The sequence below is a fragment of the Leptidea sinapis genome, chromosome 15 (assembly GCF_905404315.1).
Source record: "Leptidea sinapis chromosome 15, ilLepSina1.1, whole genome shotgun sequence".
In the NCBI taxonomy this organism is placed as follows: domain Eukaryota; kingdom Metazoa; phylum Arthropoda; class Insecta; order Lepidoptera; family Pieridae; genus Leptidea; species Leptidea sinapis.
The window spans coordinates 1,419,139-1,437,443 of NC_066279.1; the positions used below are offsets into that span (position 1 = coordinate 1,419,139).

Here is an 18,305-nt window from a genome sequence, read left to right on the forward strand (position 1 = left end):
TCCAAGAATACTAGCAGGATTTCCATGTTGGTTAACTATGCTCATACGTTTACGATAGTAAGAAAAACGTAACGTTCAGCTGATAGTAACTGAAATGCCCCGCTCATTACAATGCAGTGCCGCTCAGGATTCTTTAAAAAATCTATAATTCTGAGCAGCACTACAACTGTTCTCGTCGCCATTAGACATAAGATGCTAAGTCTCATTTGCCCAGTAATTTCACTAGCTACGGTGCCCTTCAGACCGAAACACAGTAATATTTACATATTACTGGTTCATGGCCGAAATATTCGACGTTCATAGGAGCCTCCCATTGGTACTGGTTGAACGAAAAAGCTGGCTGAAATAGCAGCGCTTGGCATACCAGATGCCTGTGGAGGCCATTTTAAACCTGGACCCCACGGGCCAAGTGTCTTGACACCAAATGGCACAAAGGTGTAGGAGTCACTGAGACCGACATATTTGCGACGTATCGTCCTACACCAGCGCTCTTTTCCGTGTATTTTGTATATTGTAGAAAAGTATGTATATTCATTAGATTAAAATTATTGGTAAAACTAGCAATGTCCTGCGGTTTCATTCACGTACATAACGATCTCGTGGTAGAAGAAAGTCTACTAAGTCGGAATAAAGATGTATTTTTGGTAACATAAAATTTTTATTTCATTTAGTTATTATTTTATTATTGCATTATTTTATTTCAATTGAGATTTTTTTAATTCGTTATATCTTTTGAATGGTATGTCCGATTTTAATAATTTAAAAAGTAGTTTACAGGTAGTAAACCGGTTTCTAGTAAATTTAATGGGATAAGGATTTATACAGATGTACGAAGAATATGGTTTTATTATTGTCGGCACTTTTATCAACTTTTAAAATGTAAAAAAGTAGTTATAGTGGCATAACTACAGTAGTTGGACATATGGTATCGCGGACTTTTTTGTAGATATGTAGGTATTCATATTTCTTATAATATAGTAGAACATTTTTTTATAGCATCATCAATAGTTTGTTGTAGATGACAGATTTTTGATGAATTTTTTTTCACAACCCATGTTCTATTATTACATGTTTATCAGGGATCCCTAATTTATTTTTGAAAAAGTAATATAGCCTATGTAATCAGTGTAGATACAGCTTTCTAGTGGTGAAAGATTTTTGAAATCGGTAGAGTAATTTTGTGAGATAATATTACAAATATACATGTAAATATGTTAGTGACTATAAATTTCTTACTTTTTCAAGTTTAACTAGTAATAGTTTAATAAGTTAAGTGATATGTTATGTGGGATGTTTAATGAATAAATAATTTATTTGAATAGTATTGCAATCTCCCTTGAAGTGCTCAAAGCTAAAGAAGTTTTCATTACAACAGTCTCTATTTCACTTCTAAAACAATAAACCTATCAATTTAAATGAATTCGCAATAAAATTGAACGAATAAAGAGAACTTCGCCCCCATTTCCAATAGAGTTATAAAGAATTCCCCATAAAGCTCCGCTGTGCTCAATTCGAATCGCTTACAGAAATATTTCGCAGAAAACAATTTGGTTCCAAGGTCGGCCTGATTCGCAACTCACAGATGTCACCTAGGGGTGTCGCTTTTAGTTCACACGAGATTAATTCACAGAAATGTGTGACAAATGCGTTAATCACCAGATGGTCAGTAAACGCCATAGAAATCTAAACAAGAAGGTACTAGAAGTGACATAACAGCGTAAACAACGTATAGGTAAAAGAAGTGTAAATATGATGTGCTCCAGGATATCTAACTGCCGTAACTTTTCACTAAAGATACCAATTAAAATGCGTTTTTTACCACATTTGTCACGAGGGGTGCAAATTTATCAGGAGTGGTTCGGGTTGACAACAGCAGCCGAATTCTATCACCGGATATTACATCAATATGCAAAATTCCATTCGCATTATACGACCGCACGTTTTGCAAGAAATTTCTTACCTCGCACAGCCACTTTTTGGAATTAATAAAGGCTGCTGTTTTCCCGAACCGATATGACATAGGGACCTTCAAGAAAAGACCATACCTTAAGGGCCGGTAACCCCTGGTGTTTCAAATGTCCATGGGCAGTTGCGTCATCACTACACATTAGGTTTCCCTCTAATTTTCAGTACGGATTTATAACAAGAAACCCCCAATATTGATTGATACATTTGCAGTAAATCAGTGAAATTAAAAATCTTAACCTTAATCATTAATTTTCTGACCAGTCTCACTGAATTCAGGTAAGATTAGCTATTAGATTATTATTATTATTCATAGCAATACCCTAAATCGATGCTAATACGCAGAAAAGTGTTGGCAACAGTTCGGTGGTCATGGTGGTCATTCATTTCAGCTTCATCAGGTTAAGTATTTGCTATTCACTACTAGAAGAAGAAGAAAGAATATTAATTTAAGAAACGATCTTCGCATAGGTACATGGAACGTTCGAGGGCTTCTTGAAGATGGAAAGCTTCATATTCTGGAACAAGAACTTCAGCGATGCAAACTCACTATCACGGGAATCAGTGAGACACATTGGAAAGATAGCGGCCACTTTGACTCAGAGAAACATACCATCTATTTCTCCGGCAACGATAAAAGTAGCTTTTCGGGTGTGGCTATTGCGATTCCTAAATTATGTAAAAACTCGGTGCTTGGATATCACCCAATTAATGATAGAATTATTTCCATTAAACTTAGCGCATCACCGACCCCACTCAACATAATTCAAGTCTATGCTCCTACAAGTTTTGCCAAAGATGAAGAAGTAGAAGACTTCTATTGTCAACTTGAGTCTTCAATAGCTAAGATCCCCAAAAGAGAGCTATTAATCATCATTGGGGACTTTAACGCCAAGGTGGGAAACACCACAATGAATACGGGCATACGACATATTGTTGGGACCTATGGCCATGGTGTTCGTAACCCAAGGGGTGAACGACTCATAGAGTTTGCAACCGATAACAACATGGCCATAGCAAACACGATGTTCAAACACCATCCTAGACGCCTATATACCTGGACCTCCCCTGATAGCAGACACCGCAATCAGATAGATAACATATTAGTGAGAACCAGATGGAAACGTTCAATTGCCAATATACATACCCTTCCCGGTGCTGATTGTCATTCCGACCATCAACTGCTCATTGGAAACCTGCGATTGAAATTGCAAAGAGCAAGACAAATTAAAATGGCTAGAAGAATGGAGGTGAACGATCGAAAGTCACTAACCACCTCGATACAGAACAGACATGCCGCATGGAGAGCAGGTATCGGAAACAATGACTCTAACTACTTGTGGATCTCGGAAAAAACATATATTGTGGAGGCACATATACAGCGATTGCTGAGTCACAACCGCAAACCGTCTTACCAAAACGACAACATTGGATGACGGAAGAAACCTGGCATTTGGTTGAAGAGTGCCGAAAACTTAAAGCCAGTGGTGCTAGCATTACGAAGCTAAATGCCAAGTCAGCTATCATACAAGCTGCTTGCCGACGTGACCGCAATAACCATCTGAGTAAGATATGTCATGAACTGGAACAGCACTCCGACAAATATCAAACCAAAGATCTGCATGATAAGGTGCGATACATAACACGCCAATTTAAACCTAAGACGTGGGCTGTTGAGGACTCCGCTGGGAATACGGTTACGGAGATAAAGGATATCGTGAATGTGTGGAAGAAATATAGTCAATCACTATTTTCCAATAATTTGGTACTAAGCTTCACATGTTCTCCCCACAACATACTTGACCGTGAAACCGACATCATGCGGGATGAAGTACGAGCAGCAATTACACACCTCAAATGCAATAAAGCTATGGGTTGTGATGAGATCCCAATAGAAGTCCTCAAAGCGATGGGAGAACCTGGAGTTGATATTTTATAGACCATCTGCTGTAAAATATGGGAGACTGGAATATGGCCTGACGATTGGTCAAAATCCATTTTCATTCCACTGCACAAAAAAGGGTCCATCAAGAAATGCATCAACTACCAACTCATATCCTTGATATCTCATGCAAGTAAGGTGATGCTCCACATAATATATACAAGGCTGTTGGCCTACCTCTCAAGGCAGATTGCACCCGAGCAAGCCGGATTTGTTAAGGGAAGAGGCACTCGCGAACAAATTCTTATACTGCGTCAGATTATTGAGAAGGCCAGAGAATTCAATACAACCCTTTACATTTGCTTTGTGGACTTTCGCAAAGCATTTGACACGGTCATATGGACACACCTTTGGAAGATACTTGCGGAAATGGGTGTACCACCCCATTTAATAGTTCTATTGAGGAGGTTGTATGAGCACGGTACTGCAGCGGTACGAGTGGATGATACCCTTTCAAGCGAATTCTAGACTGAGGCCGGTGTACGACGAGGAGGACGACATCTACACAGAGTATATTATGCGCATTGTCTTGGAAGATTGGAACAAAGGAATATGTGTTGGGGGACGCGTAATAAATAACCTCAGATACGTTGATGATACTACCCCTCTCGCACAGACTAGAGAAGATATGGAAAATTTTCTAAACCGTCTAGAAAGTACCAGTCTCCAATGCGGACTTACTATTAACCGAGACAAGACGAAGGTGATGATAGTAGACCGGGCCGAACAAATTGGAACCAACGTACCCTATATAGCCAACTGTGAAGTGGTTCAGAACTATATTTATCTTGGTTCTACTATATCAAGTACTGGAGGATGTGGCGACGAGATCAGACGACGGTGCGCCATCACCAGGTCTGCAGTGGAACAACTGGGAAAGATTTGGAGGGACAGGAGTTTTACCAAGAAGACTAAAGTCAGATTGATGAAATGCCTTGTGTTTCCAATCTTTCTCTATGGAGCCGAAACTTGGTCTCTGAGACTGCAGGACCGCTGTAAAATCGATGCATTAGAGATGTGGTGCTGGAGACGCCTCCTAAAGATCCCGTGGAGGGCATTTCACACCAATGTATCCATCCTCAAAGAGCTTCGTATTAAAGACAGACTATCGTCAATTGTGCAACTAAGAATACTGAAGTTCTTTGGTCACGTCTCTAGAAATGAGAACTCGATGGAGAGACTGGTAGTTCAGGGCCAGATGGAAGGCAAGAGAGCACGCGGTCGATCGCCAACCCGCTGGATAGACGCCATCACAAAGGCTACTGAGTCCACCATAGTCCAGTGTACTCGCAACGCCTCTAACCGTCAGAAATGGAAGCACATCGCCAGGAGATCTACCCTCAGAAAGGATGTTGACCCACCGAACACTCCACCATGTACCTCGTCAGCGCAACCACGACCACTCTGACAAAAGTGTCCGACCAAGAAGAAGATTCACTACTACTCTGAAATGTGACACCGAAAGCCGCAGCAATATAAGCCAGATATTTTAATCGACCTTCATTGTCATTATGAAATTGCAGAAAACATGAGACACTAATATACAAATGATGTTCCTCAAAGATACAAATAAATATGATGTACGTGTTTAAGTCACTGAATACGGCGGTTATATTGCTATTCAAGATGCGATGCGAATATCTTCGAAAATATTGTTTGTGAATATTGGTAATAAGAGATGTTTCAAGATCTTTTTAAAGAATTTTTGTATGGTTTAACAGACATTTTACGTGTGTACATAAGTACAAATACTGCAATTTTTCTTTTTCAGTTCTTATAAACATACGAGTATATCAAAGAAAGGGATACAATGTAACTATAAATCGTATTGATTACGACAGCAGAAAACTAGCTTTGTGACGGAAATAATATTAATCGATTTACGATGTTACTGGCCTCATTGTCTGAATTTACCGGGATTTTATGATGATTCAGAAAGATTGTTTGTATAAAAATCCCGACATATGGACCCTGCCTAGTTTTAACATTCGGCCTTAATACGTAAAGATCTGTTCTGCTACCTGCTCGAAAAACCATGAACAGTATAATAATTCCTCAGCTCGAGGCATACTTGGAGAATCATTAGCTGACCAACGACCGAAGGTTTTTCTTTCAAAAATAATTATTTAATTTATATAATGAAAATAAGGGTCGAGACCAGCAGGACGTTCAGCTGATGGTTATTGATACGCCCTGCCCATCACAATGCAGTGCCGCTCAGGATTTATAATACTCAAGAATTCCGAGCGGCACTACAATTGCCCTAGTCACCTTGAGACATAAGATGTCAAGTCTCATATGCCCAGTAATTTCATTAGCTACAGCGCCCTTCGGACCGAAACACAGTAATGCTTACAAATTACTGCTTCACGGCAGAAATAGGCGCCGTTGTGGTACCCATAATCTAACCGGCATCCTGTGCAAAGGAGCCTCCCACTGGTAAATGGCTGGTGGTCTTATTTATGGAATGGAATATGGATCATAAAACCGTAGGGATCATCTGATAAATGATCAAATTACTTTTAATTAGTCTTATCTTAATTTAATACACACTATGTCAGTGAACCTGCACCTATTAGAACTCTAATATATTGTGAGCCGATTTTAGGTATTGCCTTGCTCTATTAACCACAAGCTTCTTCCAAGCCAATTTGGCTCTGCCTTCCAGGTGACTGAGGAATTCACGATCACTAGAGATTTTGAGTTTCAGTATTCCGATACTAGGCGAGGTATTAAGGGTGAAGGTGATGGGGTTCTTTTAGTGGTTGACTTTACTTGAGTCTTCGGGGTGAAATTGAAATTAACCTCATTATATCTCATTCCATCGAGACCTTTCTTGAAATTGTCGTCATTTCAAGAAAGTTCTCGATAGAAGATTTAAAAATTCTGCGGCATTTTGGATTATTTCCAGAGAAAGACCAAGAGACAGCTCATTGATATGCTGAAACACGCAGTGTAAGGACTAAATAGCATAGAGCATTGGTGAAATTCAGCACAGGCTACAGTTCGAGCAAAGCAGGTCGTTGTCGACGGATATTGCTCGAATGCTATGCTGCGCCCAGCGAGGAAACGGTTGTCCACTAGCATAAACTCTCGGGAAGACCAAACGATAGAAGTTGCAATAGAAGCAGATAGAAGTAGACGGGGAGTGCTCAGAAGTTGATAAGGTTAATACCGGCAGCCAACTAGCACCACCAGTCGATTTCCTCACCACTTCGCATCAAGCCTCCTCTTATAAAATGGTGCACTAAGATGGACAAGGGTTGGTTCCGATGAGTCCCGGGACTACGCCTTTTGAGCAGGAGAACAGCAAATGTCAAGAATATTTCGCTAAAGATCTGACAGAAATTATTTAATAAGAAATTGAACATTTCAAGCAAAAAAAATTAGATTCGTGAGCAGTCAGCCGATATAATAATTATTCTTTGCTTCGCTTGTACTATAAACGTACATGCTGTAAATCTACATTCATACACCCACGCCTATTTAATGAAATGACTTGATAAAGGCTATTTGTAACTAAACTTAACTTTAATTACCAGTGGGAGGCTCGTTTGCACGGGATGCCGGCTAGATTATGGGTACCACAATGCTGCCTATTTCTGTCGTGATTCAATAATGTGTAAAAAATGTTTCAGTCTGAAGGGCGCTGTAGCTAGTGAAATTACTGGGCAAATGAGACTTAACATCTTATATCTCAAAGTGACGAGCGCAATTGTAGTGCCGCTCACTATTTTTGGGGCTTTTCAAGAATCCTGAGCGGCACTGCATTGAAAGGGCAGGACGTATCCATTGCCATCAGCTGAACGTCCTGCTCGTCTCGTTCATTGTATTGATAAAAAAACTGCACCTTTAATGCTGTTTGTAAGAAGTCAAGATATTCAAATATCATAAAAATGCTGTTGCGGTTAGGTGATATGACATCGACTAAGTCGAAAAACCAGTTAAATGTACTCCTGTAAAAAATTATCGTTTAAATCAATTGAAAAATTGCCTCAGTTCCAATTCTCTATTCCTACCTCAACTTAACTTGGATGCCAATGCAATGTACATCATATTTTTTGAATCATTTATTAAACTGTTTAACTCTATTTTCATTTCAAAATAATAAATTCCAAAAAATACTTCATCTTTTAATGACTGGGCTTTCGTCGATTTACACAAACGTTGACAAACATTGTATAACTTATATGAAGAGACGCGATTCAATACAAGTGCAAAATTTAAAAATTATTTAAGGTTATATTCTAAACAATTCAAGACCGATTGTAAAATAGCTAAGTCTCACAACATATGTTTAAAGATTAAAAATAGCAATGACAAAATAAAAACAACTTGGAAAATTATAAATGAGGAGATCGGTAAAACAAATAAGAGAAATAATGAGTTCAAATTAAAGATTAGTAACAGAAACATAAAAACAGATTCTAAAATCGCAGATACATTTTAAAAGTTTTTTACTGATATACCGGTCTCTACGACAAAATATCTAAATTCCTCACCTATATCTGCAATGAAACTGCTACAGAAAAACGTATCTTTATGTAATACAAGCTTAAATTTTATTATTTTGATCGCATAGAGATTATTAAAACGTTTTGTAGTAAACGCTAAATAGTATCAGCGTTTAGAAAACTTAAGATCTCTGGGGAATCTCTGTTAACGTTGTGAAATCTGTAATAGAAATTGTAGCCACAGACTTAGCTTTTATTTTCAATAAGTGTGTAGATTGCGGTATATTTCCAAACCTAATGAAAAAGAACAAGATCACTCCTCTACTTAAGTCGGGAGATAAAGCTGACCCCACCAATTTTAGACCCATATCAATACCACCAACCTTTAGGTTGGTAGTATTGATATGGGTCAAGATTTATAATATATAGATAGGGTAAAGATTTTCGAAAAAATTATGTTAATGCAATTAATAAACCATTTTTACAATAATAACCTCATGCATAATAAACAATATGGTTTTACTCAAGGTCTTTCAACCATAGATGCTAGTATCGAGTTAATAAGAAATATTTTGCATGCTTGGGAGGATTCATGTAATGCGTTAGGAGTGTTTTGTGTTTTATCCAAGACATTCGACTGCGTCCACCATGAAAGCTTACTTAAAAAATTTCACCACTATGGGGTTAGAGATGTTTCTCTAGATTTAATAAAATCGAATCTGTGTCATAGGATTCAAAGAGTAGACATTAATGGAAAAAGATCAACTGGCTCTATCATACCGCAGGGCTCAATCTTAGGTCCTTTTTTGTTCCTGGTGTATGTCAATGATTAACCATAATATCTTATTCAAAATAAAAACATGATATTATACTGTTTGCTGACGATACATCTTTGTTATTAAAATAAAACGCCAGCAAAAAAAATTCTGTCAGGTTGAAGTATTGTCTGATGTAGTAAATTGGTTTAATGTTAATAACTTACTTTTACACGAAAGGAAAACAAAATGTGTAAGGTTTACACTTCCAAATATAAAGCACCAACCAACACCTATAAAAATTAATAATGACAAACTTGATGTAGTAGAAACGACAACATTCCTCGGCATTACATTAGACTTTAAGCTACAAGGGGGTGCTCATATAAAAAACTTATGTAACCGAATTAGCTCTGCAGTATTTGCGATAAAAAAAAATTAGGCAGCTGACAGATGTTGAAACGGTTAGACTTGTATATTTCAGCTACTTTCATAGTGTCATGTTTTACGGAATTATATTGTAGGGTAGGTCTGCAGATATTGACAACATATTTGTGCTGCAGAAAAGAGCAATTCAAGCAGTCTATAAAATGCGTTCAAGAGATTCATTGAGAAAAAAGTTTAGTGAAATAAATATTATGACAGTACACTGCCAGTACATATACGAGAACCTCCTATACGCTCTTAACATATTAGCCAATTTAAAAAGAAAAGTGATGTCAATACTCGAAACGAACATAAACTCGCAATTCCATCTACTAGGCTCTGTAAAATTGCTAAATCTTTTAAAATGGATTGTGTAATATTTTATAATAAACTCCCAAATGATATTAAAATATTACCTTTTAAAAAATTTAAATGTATCGTAATAAATTAACATCTAACGCCTTTTATAATGTGAAAGATTATTTGAATGATAAAGATAGTTGGAATTAATGTTCTAAATTTTGTTAATGAATATTGTTATACTCATTTGAATGCTATTGTACTTTTGTACTTCATCCTGACTTACACTAAATAACTTATAAAGTTTTACAGTAAATTAAGACTTTTTTTGTCTTTGACTTTGACTTACTGAGGTTACTGGACAGAATTTAAATTCGGGTGCAATGTTTGGGCTAACTATGAAAAGCATCGAACGATGAGCGATATCGAGCGTAAATATGCATATTTTTTTTCTAAAATATGCAACTACCGCTGAAAAGATACCTACTAAATATGCAAAAGCATATCCAAAATGCATTTGCATATAATCCGGTCTCTACTTATAACCGTCGGAGTTATGAAGAAATAGACACAATCTTTACAAATTGAGAACCTCCTCTCATTTGTGATAATGGTTAAAAATAGTATTTTCAAAATAAATATTATTAAATAAAACCTAATAACAAAATTTTAGAACAAAGGCACGTTATCAATAAAACTGGATCAGGAATAAATTCAATTTACAAAACAAATAACAATCCTCGGCATTTCCATTTAAAAATCAATAAAATGTCAAACAAATTCAACTATCGAACGTTCTATTCGTTGAGACCGAAGCGACGCCATTGTTACATTCCTTTGTTTATTTGATTAATATGTTTCCGCTAAGTGAAGCGAGCCGGTTCATTTGTTGTTCATATTGTTATAAATTGTTTTGTTAATTGTTATGAGGCCTGCGGGAAATCCCATTACTTTAAATGAATTTTAGACTGTGGCTCTATTTTTATATAAAAGGGGACAAACGGGCCAGCGGATAACCTTGGGTGATAATTTAGACTAAAAGAGATTTGAAATATCAAAGATACGTTGACCGCCTTAGAGGTAGGAGTTATGCTCTTACCTTGATTGGAGGTGGATTAAAGACTAAAAGTAAAGCTTAACCGGTGGCTAATCTCTAGATCCGTTTGTAAAGTGACTTTGCAAGTTTCCTTGCAAATAATCACCAGCTTCTCAAGTACAAATAGAACGATAAAATCCTCGGTATTTACAATAAGAATCTTAAGAACGCCAACTTACGTATGATAATAGTGGCGAAAAGAATTAATGAATAACCAAGAAAGGAGAAAGTCTTATAATATAAAAGGGGACAAACGGGCCAGTGGATAACCTTAGGTGATAATTTAGCCTAAAGGAGATTTACAATATCAAAGATACGTTGACCGCCTTTGAGGTAAGAGTTATGCTCTTTCCTTGATTGGAGGTGGATTAAAGACTAAAAGTTAAGCTTAACCGGTGGCTGATCTGTAGATCCACTTTGTAAAGTGACTTTGAAAGATAAAAAATTCATTGCAAATAATCACAAGTTATAATCACCAGCTTCAATATAGTGCACATGTCTCAAGTACAAGTAGGACGATAAAATCACCGGTATTTACATTTTTTAATTAAAAAGAGCGCAACAAAAATGCTGTGAGAGTTTCTCGCGCCGTTTCTTCTCTCTCAGAGAGCCTTTTGTTTCCGAAGCGATAGTAGTATCTAGTATATTAGAAATGACATCAAGAAGAATTCTAAAGGAATCAATTTTGAGAAACTAAATGCCTTTTATACCTTTTTACAAAAATGCAAATCGTTCTGCAGAAACAAACTTGGATAAAATAAAATAAAAACAAGTTTTTATTAAATATTTGAAGAATTCTCTACTATAACAAAATGACAAAACTTAGCTCATATTACGTTGTCTTTCTTTCCTGTCTTTTTAAAATTATGAAATTAGCAATAAGGAAATCCTACGAAGGCCCAACCTTGAGTGTAGTCTGAATGGAGAGAAAAAAGTCCGATGTCTTTAATTACTTAAATGCGACAACAATATCTTGTATGTGCAGAGGTAACTTATGAAGAGACCCTTTTAGAAATAAACGTGTCAATCCAGGCCATGACTAACATAAAACAAATTTACATCGAAGCTGAGCCAACATGTAAAATGCCAGCTCAATCGGTTAAGTATAGTAGATCTAAAATTAATTTTTCTTTCAATATTTGACCCATTCAAATACGAGCATGCAATATATGTGGATGGTTTCCATGCCATAATGCGCAAAAATGCGGTCTCCATGTTGCAGCGTCTACGTGTAAGCAGTAACAGCATCCTAAAGATGATTGCTGCCAGAGCTGACTGTTCCTTCCAGAAACACTGGATACAGTTAGCTCTAGGTTTATAAATATATTTCACTAATAATACTTACATAGTTCATAAGAAATATTGTTACTAATACATTTCCTAAAATATATGGAGATCTCTCTGAATTTAATGAATAAATAATTAAAATAAAAAAAGGATTTTGTGGTTATGAGCCACGGTAAAAGTGAAACTTTTTTTCACATTATTTAACTAAAATTTTTTGGAATAATATTCCATTAAGGGTATAAAAATCGCCTTATCAATCTTAATTTTATACTTGGAGAATTGGAATGGTAATGGGAAATAATAAATGTAGACTAAGTTTAACTTAAATAAATAACAACATTTACATTAAACACTGACAAAAACAAAAAAATAGCGTGGAACACTGACACAAATTAGTAATAGTCTATACACTACACGGTCAGCTGCTGCTGCTAACTATAGGCGCCGCCCGACCGTCACGCGACATGCAACACACAGATGAAAAAGTTGGAGACGATGTAATAAAAGTTTCACTTTATTAAATATAAAAGCTTGCATAAAACAAGATTGAAAGCATTCTCCTTACTGAAAGATGGTGGTGAAATAACAAAAGCCTTCATTTCAGTTCGTTAACGTCGTATACATATTTTCACAAAGCTTGGATGCTCGCAACTTCTATTGTCTCACAGAATGCGCAGCGCAAACTTGAGGCATCTGGTTTCTGGAAACTGATACCATTGAGTTTATCAGACAGTAGACACGCCAATGATTAAAGACGTGAGGTGAATTCATAAAGAATTCTGTTTTAATTGGCTTTTGAGCATAAAATAATATTCAATGTTGATTTTTATTTGTTTGGACACATGATGTGATCATCTGCTTATGTCAACAATTTAAATATAGTATCCAAATGTTTTAAGTTTACTTAAGTGTTAATTCCGCCAATATTTGTCTTTAAACACTGTTTCGCCTCTACACGAGGCATCCTCGGGACATGTTGACTCGCCAAACTCTGGCACGAGACTCAACTTGAGTCTTCACTCACGCTCAACTTAAAACATTTGTATAATTATGGATTTCCGCAACAAAAAGCCTACTTCAATAATTTTTTTTAAAAATAATAGTATAAAAATACTAAAAAACACGCTTTTTTCAGAAGTTTTAGCTTGGTTTATTTATTGCTTGTCTATTTAATTTTTTTTTAAATTTGCATTATTGAATTAAAAATTCTCTTTGGTATTCAAAACATTCCTAATATTAGGGTTCGTTTAATCGGTTAAAGATAATGGTTAAAATTTAAAACTAACATCAATTCCTGCCATATAGACGATAGACGAAAATTATATAAATTAACAAAAATCTTGGAAAAATGGAATATTTTTTTTCAAATTCAAGTACTGTTAGCAATCTAGCCGTTTAAAATGGGTCAAAATCACGCCTAAATGATTCGGTTACAAACAAACATACATAATGTTAAGGTGAAGCTAATAAAAGCGTGTAAAAACAAGATACAGTGAATGGAATGGAATGAGAATGACAAACATCAGATAAATCCACATACAAAAGTACAAATGTAACAGTACCTTCAATGTAACGTTTCAACCTCTTATATAAATTGTAATATTTTTTATGTAAATGAGGGACGAGGCGAGCAGGACGTTCAGCTGATGGTAATTGATAGGCCCTGCCCATCACATTGCAGTGTCGCTCAGGATTCTTGAAAAACCCCAAAATTTTCTGAGCGGCACTACAACTGCGCTGGTCACCTTGAGACATAAGATATTAAGTCTCTTTTGCCCTATAATTTCACGACTAGGGCTGGCGCCCTTCAGACCGAAACACTGTAATGCTTACACATTATTGCTTCACGGCAGAAATAGGCGCCGTTGTGGTACCCATAATCTAGCCGGCATCCTGTGCAGAAGGAGCCTCCCACTGGTAAATTGTCATAATATAACCAAATGATACACATGATTCCAAATCCAGTTAGAAAATTATTCGTTTTAGTAACCGTAAGTTAGATTAAGGATAGGTCTCCACTGCGCTCCATTTAGATACCGCAGGCGTAGTCGCAAAGTGCGGCAACTAATACTATGTCCAAGTGGGCGTACTCGAGCCAGTGTCGAACAATGTGTGACGTTGAGGTGCCACATGTTCTGTTAAACTTTGCCAATAATTGAAACTAAAATGCCGGTTTGCGTAGTAAAACTTATTGAAAATAATACTACAAGTAATAAGTAAGACACTGGGATCACATATCATCAGTAAGTATTTTGTATTTTATTAATTTCAATGTAAAATAACATGGAGTGTATGTATACTAAATTAGAAAGATGCCATTGAGAGTCACGATGTCACGCACAAAAGCATCTAATAGTTGCCGTAATAAAAAAGCTGTTATTACGGCAACTATTAGATTATTAATGCGGTATCTAGTTGGAGCGCAGCGGAGACCAATTCTTAATCTAAGAGCCGTAACTACTGTTTGGTTTGATTTACAACATTTGATTTTTTTACTTATGATGTCTGTATGTGATGTTTATTTCGAGTTTACATCAAAAATAAACATTAATTAAGTTTGTTTCTTAAATCTGACTGCACATAAATTATATATCGTGATTTGATTATTACGAATGGGTCTGTTCTTTTGGTAATAGTCCTAGAACACTACGGCATGTTAATTTATTGAAGTAGGCATTACTTTGCGGAAATCCATAATTATATAAATGATTTGAGTTTTCTTTAGTGTTAATTCCGCCAATATTTGTCTTTAAACAATTCGACACGTGCAAGAGAGACTTTGCAGTCTCGTGGCAAACTTTGGCGAGTCAACACGTCCTGAGGATGCCTCGTGTAGAGGCGAAACACGTGTCGAATTGTTTAAAGACAAATATTGGCGGTATTAACACTAAAGAAAACTTAAATCATTTGGATGACTACGACAAGTCTCAGGGATTGCACCTGTGTAAATTGACTTATTGATTTAGCTTGTTTTGCCATGTAAATAAAATACCCCGCGCCCGCTCATTGTATGTAATGTCTGAAACCACATAGTAGAGATGGATACTTTCGTATAAACTGAAACTGAAAACTGAATTATTTGAATTAAAAATATAAAGGTATTTATAAGGAAAATAAAACACGGGTTGCACTCCGGGAGTGTCGGCAGAAGTGAAATCTTGACCAAAAAAATGACAATAATTTCGATAATAAATGACAAAGCCAAAAATTAAAAAAATTAAACTGTAAAAACATTTCACGGATGAGATTCAATCCCTCGCGGTGTTTTAACATCACAATGATTGTATGTTCACATAATGACCGTATGATCATTAAGTTGAATTACCAAACTATAATTAGTTAGAAGTCTTTCATCTTTTGAAGATCTTTCATGCATAATTTCAACGACTCTCTTACGAATTTTCGATCAGGCCACGTGTTCTGACTCGAGTTTAACATTTTATATCCATCCAAAGAAAAGTACTCAACGTGGGTTATGTATGTTTTGATTTCGTTAATATAGGTTCCAAATAAGTAGTCACCATGTATACTTAAACCTTCTTCGAAACACGCTGCATCTTATGGTACAAGTATTATTCCGAACAGATCAGTAGTTTTCGCAGTATATTCGAAAAAAAAATGGTTCTCTATTTATCAGTTAAAATCAACTAGTAAGTTGACTTACGGCTGTTCTCAATATCCAGTCTATCTCTTACTTGAGATAAAAATCTTAACTATCGTTGACTTATCTGTCCTTATAATAAATTTATAGACGGTAACTCACCTTATCCGTACACGCTGACTGTCAATGGGTCGACGTATATACGATGTGAAGTTAGTAAGTAAATTGCAATTCACGCGTCCCAATATAAGGCGATAAGAATGACATATCGGGAATATTAGGACAGCTTCAGATTATTGTCAGCTAATTACTGTCAGTAAAAGGTAGTAATTTATCTCTATCTGTTGATTGTATATTGGGAACGGCCGTTAGATGTACGAAGATATCATCATATAAAATATGATTGATTTTTCTTCTACTTTCTAGCATATAAACCTCGATATCTATAAAAAATGGCGTAGAATACTAGGGGCGGTACGAAAAACCCTATAGATTTTTTTTTGAAGTGACGCGACTAGCAATACATTCACTGATAACGGTAAGTGATACGCCCTGCCCACTATAATGCATAACGCATTACTCATGCTTCTTGATTGATGACAAAGTTCGGACTGGCATCGCAACTGCACTCGTTATTGGAGACATAAGATCTTATGACTAATTAGCGCAGTTACTTCTCTAGCTACGGAGCCCTTCTCACCGAAACACAATAATGCTTCCACACTCTCCACGGCACAAAAAGGTACCGCAGTGGTATCCTCTTCAGCTGGCGTCCTGTGACTAAAGCCTCCCGATGGTAAGCCAGTGCATGTTTTGATTTGGACATCAACTATTTTTCTGGGATATTCTGCATAATATTATGTATCTAAATAATATTTGAATCTTCTAAAGTTTATACGTCTAGATAGAGTCTCTTGCTGTTAGGCAACGCATCACAACAGGTCAAGTTTATTATTTTAGTGTACATGACAGCTACGTCTTATACTCACGATACGTCAGTCATTTTGATTTTAGTGTTCTGTTTAAATTAGAGGTTCAGTTCGCCGCAATTTTTCGACTTGTGTACAGCGGTCACAGCCTATCTGTCACAGTAAGAAGAGTATCAGCGCTTTTTTTATGAAATATCTCCAATCTCCAACTAGCAAAAAAAATCGTAACACTGGTCATAATTAAAATAATTTTTAAAGAATTTGAACAGGTAGTTAAAATATTAGAGTGAAAATGAGTTATTTGCAATTTTTTACACAGTGAGTAATTTTAATTGGTTAAAATTCAAAAAATAACATAAGATAACACATAAGTGTAATCTTTTAACATAAATGAATTAAATCATTTTTGATTTGATTATACTTGGCATAATCACTCACTCTCTCAATAGAAGTTATTAAATACATAAAGGTGAGATTATATAAATAATAAATAAATAAATAATTATTAAGAAATGTGAAATTGAGTTTAAAATTTAGTTAATTATTAAGAAATGTGTTTTTAGAATTAAATATTTTGCTGTTACAATTCACAGATGCACAGGTTTTTATTGAGATTAATAAGAGAGATTCAGTTAATAAGACAGATCTGTCTAAAATTTTAAATAATACATAATTCCTTTGGATTTTGATCAATTTTAATTGAATACGTTATTACGTACATAGAGTTACTTAACATGGTAGAATTTGATCTTGATAGCTATAAAACTAATGAAATGCATTACGAATTAAACCACCACTTGAGCCCTGCTGTCATCTAAAAATGCGCAGTCTTTTAACAACACTAGAACATTGCAATCTGCATTGGTCAATCAATACTTACATTATCCATCGCGGACTTAAACATTTATTTAAACAGACTGCTCTTAAAATAGCGAATGAATGGAGGAAATCGCTCGCAAACGATTAACTTCACTCATTTTGTGATAATCTGTTTGTGAGGGCGTTTGAAACGCTTCGCGACCGTTTTGTGGCGTTTCGCCGAACCGACTGAAGTCTGAAAACCCCCTGATATGCTATAGCTATGTCTGCAGCTAAGGGGTGGGTACAGAGTAAGCAAAGTGTAGAGGCTACAGTTCTAACATGTTTGAGACTGTGTCTGTGTGCAAATTTCTACGTTGAATAGATTATCTTTTACGGCATAAATGGTTTAGCTTGTATGTAACTTTGACTCGATGCTAAACTTCAGGGGGGGTGACCATGTATCTTAGCAATTATCTGACTAACATAGATCAGAATAGTATTTTTAGTAACTTCCACAGCATTATGTGTAATGGTATTTTATTGGGCAATGCTGCTGTGATCGATACGATATTTGTGCTGCAGAACAGGGCCGTTAGAGCCATTTATAACATGGGATCCAGAATGTCGTTAAAGAATAATTTTAATAATATCGGTATTATGATAGTATGTGTCAATATTTTTCGAGTATTTGATGTTCATTCAAAAGAATAGAAATTACTTTGTGATTCACTTAATATTAATACTAGAAA

The 18,305-nt window shown here is 35.9% G+C and overlaps 1 protein-coding gene and 1 pseudogene across 2 annotated transcripts in view; one reads left to right on the top strand and one right to left on the bottom strand.

The window, feature by feature from the left end:
* The window catches only part of LOC126968378 (facilitated trehalose transporter Tret1-like), a 60,512-nt gene extending 42,725 nt beyond the window's left edge, over window positions 1-17,787 (bottom strand). For both annotated transcript variants that reach the window (XM_050813372.1, XM_050813373.1), the window contains exon 1: window positions 17,636-17,787. The gene's annotated coding sequence lies outside the window, so the exon portion shown is untranslated. The remainder of the gene's footprint in view (window positions 1-17,635) is intronic.
* Window positions 1,633-5,315, top strand: LOC126968165 (uncharacterized; annotated as a pseudogene).
* Window positions 17,788-18,305: the final 518 nt, after the last annotated feature.